The 11,925-nt window shown below is 41.4% G+C and overlaps 1 pseudogene; it reads right to left on the bottom strand.

The window, feature by feature from the left end:
* Positions 1-5,491: 5,491 nt before the first annotated feature.
* On the bottom strand, positions 5,492-9,852 carry LOC129540854 (elongation factor 1-gamma-like; annotated as a pseudogene).
* Between the last annotated feature and the right edge of the window lie 2,073 nt (positions 9,853-11,925).

Here is an 11,925-nt window from a genome sequence, read left to right as displayed (position 1 = left end):
GAGATAATCACTTGAAAATCTTCCTCCAAACAAAGTCACTGTTGGGGGATCCCTTCATCCAGTTAATCCATATTATTGTTATTTTTCTTCTTGTTGGTAAGTAAAGACATTCAACTGTAAATATATTCCAAAGCACTCTTATAAGATTGAGGATAGATCATCTGAGAGATGGTAGATATGTTTGTAATAATAATGACTTCAAAGTTTGTTTTATTTATACATTATGCTGTATCTGTTTTTAAATTAATAGTTATTATATACCTAGAATCCAGACAGAGATAAAATGAAGTATAAAATAAGCCCACATTTTAGTCGAGAGAAAGATAAATATACATCTATCCAGGTGTCATATATAAACCCAAATTGAAGTTTGGTTATTTGCAAGATTCAGTTCAGTTCAGTTCAGTAGCTCAGTCGTGTCCGACTCTCTGCGACCCCATGAATCACAGCACGCCAGGCCTCCCTGTCCATCACCAACTCCGGGAGTTCACCCAAACTCATGTCCATAGAGTCGATGATGCCATCCAGTCATCTCACTCTCTGTCGTCCCCTTCTCCTCCCGCCCCCAACCTTTCCCAGCATCAGAGTCTTTTCCAGTGAGTCAACTCATCGCATGAGGTGGCCAAAGTATTGGAGTTTCAGCTTTAGCGTCAGTCCCTCCAATGAACACCCAGGATTGATCTCCTCTAGAATGGACTGGTTGGATCTCCTTGCAGTACAAGGAACTCTCAAGAGTCTTCTCCAGCACCACAGTTCAAAAGCATCAATTCTTTGGCGATCAGCCTTCTTCATAGTCCAACTCTCACATACATACATGACCACGGGAAAAACCATAGCCTTGACTAGACGGACCTTGGTTGGCAAAGTAATGTCTCTGCAAGATTATTTGCAAGATTAGGGGGTTGAAAACATCTAGTTGGTTGTGATTCCTTTGAAACCCCAGTGGAGATGAGTTCTAGATGGGGCAGATGGAAGATACCTTGAAAGCTATCTTCCAATCTCTCCAGTATCTCTGACTTTACCCTTAGTGTTATACATTTTCATTGGGATTATTACAATACTCATACAATTTTCTGCTTCTAAATTCATCCAATTCTAGTCTGAATTTGATACCTCTACACTGAAGCCAAAACAATCTCTCTAAAATACTTCTGATTCTTGTGTGCCCCTGCTTAAAAACATCAGCGAATCCCATTGTCTTTACAATAAAGTCAAAACCATGAGTATATATCACAGGTCTCTGAATGTCTGGGCAATGTCGGTATCTCAGCTCATCCCTGCCATGCCCCCCTTCACATCCCACCTTCCAGGAGAAAGGAACACCTGGCAGTCCATTGAATGCATCATGCTCACTCTTGTACTTGGGTCTTTGACTTCCCACATGCTCTCTGTCCTGACACACCCACCTTCAGTTCTTTCCTTCTACCTGTGTAAGTGAGTGCCAAGTTGCTTTAGTCGTGTCCTACTCTTTCCAACCCCATGGACTATAGCCCATCAGGGTCCTCTGTCCATGGGATTCTCCAGCCAAGAATACTGAAGTGGGTTATCATTGCCCTCCTCCAGGGGATCTTCCCCACCCAGGGATCAAACCCTTGTCTCTTACATCTCCTGCTTCGCAGATGTGTTCTTTACCACTAGCACCACCTTGGAACCCCTTGCTCCTACATGGTTGACTCCAATTAATTACTGGGAACTCAAATTAGACATCTCTCCATTCAGGAAAGGTCTGGGTTAGGTAAACCTCCTGTGTGTGGCTATAAACTCTGTATTTACATAAGCAGCACACTTCTCACATTCTGTTTTAATATTCTATTCACCTGTGTACAAGTCTCTCAGCTTTGTATGGGAAAGCTGTCTGGATAGAATGATGGTCAGAAAAAAATGACCATACAGGGAGTGTAGCACAGCTGATGAATGAAATGGTTGTAGGTGATCAGGGTACTTAAAATTCTGCCTTATAAGAAATAACTGAAAAGATAAAAAAGAAGAGTCAAACACTGGGAAATACAGCTAGTCAAAAAGTTTAAAACACTGGGAGCAGCATGTAGCAGATAACACAGAGTTGACCAAATATGACTAAGCTGGGTCTGTGGGTTGAGTGATGTGTGTCACTTCAGTTGCTTTGCCCCTCTCAAATTTCTTTTCCTTTGGCAAAGTGATCCAGAAGGCCCCATGTTTCAGAAAGCAAAGTTACAAAGTTCAGAAAGACATCCTGACCAACAAGAGAAAGAAATAAACCTTCACTGTGTTAAGCCAATTAGATTCCAGGGTTTATCTGAAATGGCCACCAGAGTTAATCACCTAGAGTACTCCAGGGAATAATGACTTCCTTTAAGTCATCTTGGACATGAACTTGGGCAAATTCCAGGAGGTAGTGAGGGACAGGAAAGCCTGGAATGCTACAGTCCATGGGTTCGCAAAGAATCACATGACTTAGTGACTGAACAAGTCGTCTTGAGAACCCAGTCATATGAAGAAATAACAAGGAATTCTGTTCCCTAAGGAACAGAATTTAAACCAAAGATAAAACGTATAGAAATAAATATTAAAATGAATATTTTTTAAAAAATCAGAACTATACAAAATGAATTTGCTCTTTTAAAAAATAAGTACTGCTTGTGAAAATTGTTAAATCTTAATTATGTTGAATTGGTTCCCAGTGCTTTTCAGGTCTATAGTCTCCTTCTACTTTGTATATTCATTCTATTAATTTTTGAGTTTGATATTGAAACTCCAACTAAAAAATCCTAATTATCTACTTAAAAAAAAGAACTGGAACATATAGTGGAAATATTTGTAACTTTATTCCATATTTTCCAAGTCTCCTATAAATATGCTATCATATTTCATAATTTAAGGAAAAAAAAACACTGTTGGTGTTTGGACACTGGGAACATTGGAGAGGGATTGGAGCATTTCACAGATTATTAGGCCAGAACTCCAACAGGGAGATGATTCATTCTGGGAGAAAAAATAATTTTTAAGAAGAGGAATGACTCCGAGCAAGGCTGCCTGAGAAGACCTGTGCTACTTCTCTCTAATGGCGGTGAGAATACACATACCAGCCACCTCTCTAGAAAGTTGCCACACCAAGAGGTTTGACTCTTATTTCATAGCAATCTTTGGTGAACTGGTAAATTTCCCCAGGGTCCCAAACATCCCTCCAATGGTCCGTCCAGTCACCAGTATTTGTGACTCCTGACTCTGGCTTTTCTCAGTTCATTTAAGTCACTCAGTTGTGTCCAACTCTTTGCGACCCTATGGACTGTAGCATGCCAGGCTTCCCTGTCCATCACCAACTCCTGAAGTTTGCTCAAACTCATACAGAGCCAGTGATGCCATCCAACTATCTCATCCTCTGTTGTCCCCTTCTCCTCCTGTCTTCAATCTTTCCCAGCATCAGGGTCTTTTCCAAGGAGTCAGTTCTTTGCATTAGGTGGCCAAAGTATTAGAGCTTCAGCTTCAGCATCAGTCCTTCCAATGAATGTTCAGGGTTGATTTCCTTTAGGATTGACTGGTTGGATCTCCTTGCAGTCCAAGGGACTCTCAAGAATCTTCTCCAATACCACAGTTCCAAAGCATCAATTCTTTGGCACTCAGCTTTCTTTATGGTCCAACTGTCACATCCACACATGACTACTGGAAAAACCATAGCTTTGACTAGATGCACATTTGTCAGCAAAGTAAGGTCTCTGCTTTTTAATATGCTGTCTAGATTGGTCAAAGCTTTTCTTCCAAGGAGCAAGCATCTTTTAATTTCATGGCTGCAGTCACCATCTGTAGTGATTTTCAAGCCCAAGAAAATAAAAATCTGTCACTGTTTCCATTGTTTCCCCATCTATTTGCCATGAAGTGATGGGACCGGATGCCATGATCTTTGTTTTTTGAATGTTGAGTTTTAAGCCAGCTTTTTCACTCTCCTGTTTCACTTTCATCAAGAGGCTCTTTAGTTCCTCTTTACTTTTCACAATAAGGGTGGTGTCATAGGAGGTTATTGCATGTATGAGTTTATTGATATGCATATCTGAGGTTATTGATATTTCTCCCAGCATTTTCTAATCAACAGCTTTTCTCCTTCTACATTTCTGCCATTTCTGTATCCCTCTTTCGTTTTTATTTTGGACCTTAAGCAATGTGACCTATATTTTCCAGCCTCAAACTCAGATTGACTTGGGCACTACCTAACAGAAGCAGGAAGTGAGATAATTCAATGCTTCTGATTTATTTACTTTTGACTCACTGTCTGATACAGTGACAGGGGAAGAACTGTTCTGAGGCGCATTTGAAGATACCCTTCCAGGTAACATCTTGAGAAGGCAGGCTCAGTTCTTGCCAACTTCATTGATTATTAACTCAATATACTTAAAAATGGATGGACTCAATAGGCAGCAAGATGACATTCACTCAACACTTCAAAATGTATTTATTGAACAACTATTATGCACCAAGTAGAATGAAAGTATGCTTGCACAGAAGACATAATAGAGCTCTCACCTTCTTGGAACTTGCATTTTAATGGGGCTATAGAAAATAAGTGTGTGCGTGCTAAGCTGTTTCAGTCATGTCTGACTCTTTGCAACCCCATGGACTGTAGCCCGCCAAACTTCTCTGTCCATGGGATTCTCCAGGCAAAAATACTGGAGTGGGTTGCCATGCCCTCCTCTAGGGGATCTTCCTGACCCAGGGATTGAACCCGCGTCTCCTGTGGCTCCTGCACTGCAGGCAAATTCTTTACCACTGAAGCACCAGAGAAGCCCTAGAAAATAAGTAAGTATAGGGAAAATACAAGAAGTACTGATAAGCCATGTGGAGGAGATAAAGTATCTGCTTTATCCTGGGTGGGTTACTAATATCCTAGAGTAGACTTTGATTTATCCAGAAAGATTAAAAATTACACTTTCTGTCCTCCAAAATCTATCTTACAATCTGCCATATTTCATCAGAGAATTACCACCCAAGCCCCAAACGCTGTCATCCATATCGTTGGCTCACAACCAACAGGAACAGCAGTCTGGAAAGCAAGAGAAAATGCAACATCTCTCTTGAATGAGGAAAGCAGAACTTTTGCCAATGAAACGGCCAAGATTCAAAATTCAAGAAACTTTCAGAAAAGGAAGGCCCAAGCAGAGTTGTTCAACCATAACAGCTTATCCCAGGCAGAGGAAGGACACAGATGGACAAGGGATTATTGCCATGTTCTACCCAATGCCACCACCAGTGCTCTGGGCCGGCGTGCAGAACACCAAACGCCATCCACTATGAGGAGCCATATGAAAGCCCCCGCTGAAAGGCCGGCTGGTTGTCTCTTTACTTTTTAAAACTGGCATTTAAATCACTCTGGCAGATGGGAGAAAAGTATGTAATAAAAGTTGACATTTCATTTTTACTCTGTATGTTTGTTAAGTTAATTCTATTATCATTCACTGGGAGATCAGTACTGAATAGTAATCAGACTGCAGCAGCTTGCAGCTAATGTAAAGAGAGGATGGTTTCTAAGGGCCGAATAGACCCTAAGTGATAAGCAACAATTAATCACATGTCATTACTTTAGGAGGTCCCAGGATGACATGAAAGGTAAAAGCAAAGGTTTCACAGTAAGGCTAAGCCTATGTTTGGTCATAGCTACTTTTAACAATATTCCTCTTGGACTTGTACATTCTAAAGAAGGAAAGCAAACAGGGGAGGGAGAGAGAGAAAATGTCTGTTAGATTCACACTTTTTTTAAAAAAACTCTCATATCTCTCTTTCGGTATTAAAGTAGCATTCTCTTTTCTAATATACTTAAAAAGCTACCTTATAAGCAAATAATTCTCACCCAAAATCTGTTACTTTTGATTCAGAAATGTACCACTTCAACACATTCATCTCAGATAAACTTTGAAATTGACTTAAAGTTCTCACTTATATTATTTGACCTCCAAAGTAACTGGTTTTCCATCCTTCTTAGGAGCTGTAAGAGAATTAATTTTTCTTCCACAAGTGGAAATCCCTTCTTTCTTGTTTCATTTCTGTTAGTCTATCTTTACAGGTTTTCTTTTTTTTCCCCTTTATCCAATATATCACTATAGTAAATGTTACCAGAGGCCCACCTGAATATCGGCCCCTACCACAGAGGGTAACTGTGCCTTGGCATGCACTTCCTGTGCGGGTCAATGGCTTTTTATCTCAAGCACCTGCATTCAGAGAGGGCTGGAACTGTCATAGGCAAATGCTCCCAGAATTAACATTCAACCCACAGGCACTAGCATTGATAGTCTGACATTGCAGTATCCTTTGCCTCCTGGTGGGATTATTCTGAAGTGTATTCCTTATAGCTTTTTAAAGAGTCCCAGATAGAGATAGATTAAGTCTCATTTTGTCTATACTCAGAAACTCATCATAGCACCATCCTCTCTTTGTTTACTGAACTCCCTTCCCAAATAAAATACTCAGGTATTGCTTTTGGGAGAGCATAAACTAAGCCTATCCCTGATGGAAGGAAACTAGTCATTAAGCAAGCATTAAACAAGCACCTACTATGTGCTAGGTACTGTCCAGTGTTTGCATATAAGAGATGTAGTTTAATTTCTTACTCTAGGAAGTTCTTTCCTTTAAATACCTCACTAGCATAGGATTGTTCCCATCAACCATAGGGCAAATATAATATTCTTATTTTTGCTTTATAAATTTTTGCTTTCTTCTATTGTTTATTTTCATAGGTGTAGCAAATGAGAGCCCAGAGGACTTGAGTATGCCTATGCACCTCAACCACAGCACACTTCTGGCGTGGATGCTGGGGGTGGCGACACCAGTGTGGTCCATTTTAAAAAGCTATTTGGACCATAACAAGGAATGTTCTGGAGTAAAAATATTGTCAATGGATATGATAGATACCAATATTCTCAATGTACAAAGAACATATATAAATCAATAAGTCAAATATGAAGATTGAAAACTAGACAAAAAATAGCTTACCAAGGCCCATAAACTGGAAGACTTTTTCAACAATCCTAGTTGGACCAGGCTGTTTTTTCCAAAATTGGTTGTAACAATAATTCCCTTTCCATATGCTTTTCAAGCAATATGACCTTGACACTTCTCAACCAGTAGACTTCAGCTGAAGTGGTGCTATATGACTTTGGAGGCTAGGCCAGAAAAATGCCATGCATTTCTACCTTGTTTCCATGGAATGCTCAACCCTGGAACTCAGTCACCATGATGTGAGCAGGTCCAAGAAACCCATGGAGAGGCTCACATGAATAGGAATCAAGGCCCCTGGCTAAAATCCCTGGTTAAACTCCAGTCAACAGATTTCAGTGAATGAACCATCCTGAAAACGGGTCATCCAGACCACAAGCATGTGGTCCTGTTTGACACTGGATGCAGCAAAAATGAGCTATCCCCACTGAGCCCTGCCCAAGTTGCACAGTTGTGAACAAAATAAATGATTGTTATTGTTTTAAGCCACTATGATTTGGAGTGATTCTCTATAAAACAATAGATGTCTGACACATAATTTGATATTACAAAATGAGTGAGGCCATGACAAAAACCTAAATATGAGATTTTAGTTTAGGGATATAGTAGTGGGTAGAAGCTGGAAGGAGCTTTAGACTGTGAAAGCTAGAAGGGACGTGAATGGAATGTTCCAGATATATAAAGGATCTCAAAACCCAAAGGCTATGGGTGAGAAATTAAAGAAAAATAAGAAAAATGTTACTGAAAGCTACAGAAATGGGTTTCTTGTAATGTAGAGGCAGAAAACTTGCCAACACTATTGCCTGCTCTAATGTGAAAAAACAGAAAATGTATTATCATGGAAATAATGATATAGTTAAGATTTCCAGGCAAAATATTAAAATTTCCACCTGGCTTCTTTTCCTAGGTTTTGGTAAAATATGAAAGGAACAAGTTGAGCTAAAGAAAAAACTGTTAAATATCAAAGTTGGAACTTGCTGGGCTCAAAAATAAAGTTATTTCTCATATCTAGTCTCTCCAAATGGCACATGATTCTCAAATTAAGTGTCACAACAAAGATCAAACCCTGTAAGGGATTATAGGCATTTTTCTTGACTTTATAAAGTTCTAATAGAGTGTCTTATAAGAACTTCTGGACAAGTCAAAAGCACTTTAAAGATCTTAGAGAATGCCTTGTAGATTCTACCATAAATTGAGATTCATAAGAATATTAAGCACTTTGTCATTTAGCTTCCTTTCAGGAAGACCAAAATAGAAAAGGCGGCCAGTCTTAAAGACACTTGTACTTGTGGCTTTGTCAATGGGAGTGAACCCCAATAAGATTCATAGAAAAGTCATATTTTTAATTTTTTTTTCAATGTTCAGTTTCCTTTAATGACCCCCATTCTCCCCGAAGGGCAGGTGCAGGTGGCTGAGCGATGGCAAGAGATGTTCACTTGAAGATCTTGCCCTGATTGAAGGCTTTGCCCACATACTGGAAGGCCCCTTCCCAGCAAAAGTATTCTCGAACCAGCGTCTGGGCCTCCTCGCTGCCGGGATCCAGTTTCTGCCATGTGTATGACTTGTAGTCCACCTGCCAATCTGGACTCAGTAGAAAAGCAAGCTCCTGCCTCGAAAGACCCAGACCCCAGAAATGGAGCTGCTGTTGTTGGTTCCAAAGAGAATGACACTGGCAAAGGCATTCTTCCTCAGTTTGTCCAATCGCTGGAACATTCCAGTGTTGAGGTTGCAGCTCATGAAGGTCTGGGTGAGCTCTTCAGGGAAGCGATACTCAAGAGTACCACAGGGACCAGCCATCCTTATCAAAGTGATCCCAAAAGTACAGCAGCGCCACAGAGAGCGTATCCTCTTTGGAGTTCAGTTCAGTTCAGTTCAGTCACTCAGTCGTGTCCGAGTCTCCGCGACCCCATGAATCACAGCACGCCAGGCCTCCCTGTCCATCACCAACTCCCGGAGTTCACTCAAACTCATGTCCACAGAGTCGGTGATGCTAAATTCATCCAACACAAAGGTACTCTTGGGCAGATGCGCAAAGGGATCCTTGGCCTTCCGCTCGGCAGCCTGCGCCTGCTCACATTCATCCAGCTCCTCCTCAGGAGCGGGGGCAGCCGCCTTCTGCTCCTCTTTGCCCTCCTTCCCCTCCACCTGGGGCTTCGGCTTCTCTTCTCGAGAACCTTTCTCCTTCCGTGGGGTGTCCTTTTTAGGCTGTCTCTCTGCAAACTTTTTAGCACCAAACTGGACCATTTTCTCACAGTTTCACCTCTCCCAAGACAGCCCGGAACTGGGGCTGGTTAATGCAGGTGAGGAACCAGCGGTTGGTATTAGGGAAGGCCTGGCAGAAAGAAGGCTCCAGAACCTGTTTATAAAGCCACAACAGGGTGCAGACAACTGTGATGTCAGCCAGAGCCACACGTTCGCCCACCAGAAAAGTTCTCGTCTTCAAGTGAGCATCCACCAGCCCCAGAATTCACCTCACGTCCTCCTTTGCATTCTCTGTGGTCTGCTTGCTGTGGTTCATGATACCCAAGGTAGGGAACACCCAGGTGCTGGCTGGTGGCACTGTGTCGCTATCAGCAAAGCTCACCCACTGCACCACCTGCGCTGCTGCCTCTGGAATACTTCCCCCGCAGCTCCTCCTTGCTCACATATTAGGCAATGGCATTGCTCTCGAACACACAGAATCCATCCTCACCCTCAAAGGCTGGAACCTTGCCAGCAGGAAATTTACGGAGAAATTCTGGGGTGCCGTTGGTTTGGCCAAAATGGAAGTGGGTTGGTGCGGAGAGCACGCGGACCTGAGCCCCGCTGTACTGAGTGGCAATGAGGGCCTTGAAGGCCCTCCAGTTTTCAGGATATGTGTACAGGGTCCCAGCTGCCATGGTGATTCTGCAAAGAAAGGGGAGAAAAGTCATATTTTTTTAAAAGAACTGCTTTGTCACACGGAGAAGGAAATGGCACCCCACTTCAATGTTCTTGAGGTCACACAGAGTCAGACATGACTGAAGCCACTTAGCAGCAGCTTTGTCATAAGGATTGTCACCACAGATTGAAAGAAGCAGAGACAGTACAAAATGAAAAGAAAAATTTGCACTTAAAAAATTTTGCAGGCAGGAAGCAGGCTGGGAAGGCTTCTCAACTGAAACCACAGGCTTCTTGGAGGTGGGGGCGGGCAGAACTCAGAGTACACAATCAAGTGCTACCAAGAATTTCCATAAATAAGACTGAACCCTAATCAGAGAACTGGTGAAATGTGTCCCACTGGATTTCAGAACTGCTATGAGCCAATTGCATGTTTTTCATATCCTCCCCATTTTGAACAGTTATCTTATTCATGTACCAGAATTTGTGTTTTGGGGTCAGGGAGCTAAAGGCCAGACAATTTATCTCTTTTAATTTACATGTCTTTAGATTGAGAGGAACTGTACTAAACTGATAAATTTGAGGAAACTCTCATGAGGAGACCAAATCTAATTAAAATGATGAAATACTGAATTTTGAGCATGCTCTGTAATGAGATGAAACTTTGGAAATCTTGAGGCAAAGGTAGACACATCTGGCATGCAAAAGCAATGTGAATTGTTGTAGATAGAGAATAGGCTGTGTAGAGAATAGGCTGTGGCAGATTGTATTTTGCAAAGATGACCATCATCAACATATCCTGTCCCATATGAGACAGGACATCTTATGATGTCATCTTGATGCTCCTCTCATTGAGTGGTGAGATTTATGTCCCCTCCTAGTGAAGATGGACAGACCTTTGTGATTGTCTCAACCCATGGAGACTGTGGAAGTGATACCCAAGTCTGAGTGAAAAAAATCAGTCTAAAGAAAAGTGTCAAAAGAAATAAGGATATCTTCAAAGGTCACACACACACACAAAATGGAAAGCAGAAATGAGTTTGGTAGTATTTCTCCATTACTTTCTGAAGAAAATAGACATGAAACCTGACATTTTCTTTTTTTTAAATTTATTAAAGAGGGGGAACTCTGTTGTGAAGGGAAGATTTGTGAGGCCTCATCATGATCAGTAAAACCATCTTCAAAATGTTCTACTTCTCCTTTATCTGATTTGGTGCTTGCCAAGGAACATTCTAGGGCTTCCCAGGTGGCACTAGTGATAAAGAACCTACCTGCCAATGCAGGAGATATAAGAGATGCAGGTCAGATCCCTGGGTAGGGAAGATCCCCTGGAGGAAGACATAGCAACCCGCTCCAGTGCTCTTGCATGGAGAACCTCATAAACAGAAGAGACTGGCAGGCTACAGTCCATGGGGTCACAAAGAGTCAGACACAACTGAAGCGACTTAGCATGCACAAGGAATATTCTGGTGGTCAGTTTAATACCCCAGACTCTGTGTCTGGGGAGGGATTGACTTGGGTGAAAGAAGGTCATTTGGTTGCTGGAAATGAATATCCCTCAGTCTCAAGTAGTGAATTAGCCATTCAGTTTATTTAAATTTGGTTAGTATGAGTTAGTCTTTATGATCAATGAATTGTAATTATGCTACTGAGTCACTAGACCTCCAAAGGTAAGGAAAATAATAGAGTGTGGGGGGGAAAGTACCTGGGAAAGCCAATCTGAAGGCTTTCTGTCTTTCTTTTCCATCTTTTTATTTAAACATTATTCAGTGTTTAGACTTCAGGAAATGGTTTTGGAAAATGTACTGTTTACAGAACAGAATGAGTTGAGATGACAGGCAGCAGTAGATACAAGCCAACTAACAGGCACTTATGATATCAGAGACCTTCAATCATGGTTTAAATATTTTCTCCAAAAGCTTTTGCAGTAAAAATAAGCATCTAAGTATGTAAATTGTATTTGTTATATTCACCACCAAAACCTGTCAGATTTATCATTCCAGTATCCTTTTGGTTGGACATTTCTCATAATCTTTGGCATGTGAAAACTGTCTTTGAACATCTGCTAGGAAAAAAATTAATTAAACCCATATGGTTTGAAACCCCATG

Source organism: Moschus berezovskii, chromosome 4 (assembly GCF_049115385.1).
Source record: "Moschus berezovskii isolate FMDL1 chromosome 4, NW_MosBer_1.0, whole genome shotgun sequence".
In the NCBI taxonomy this organism is placed as follows: domain Eukaryota; kingdom Metazoa; phylum Chordata; class Mammalia; order Artiodactyla; family Moschidae; genus Moschus; species Moschus berezovskii.
This window is presented reverse-complemented; position numbering and strand designations above follow the sequence as displayed.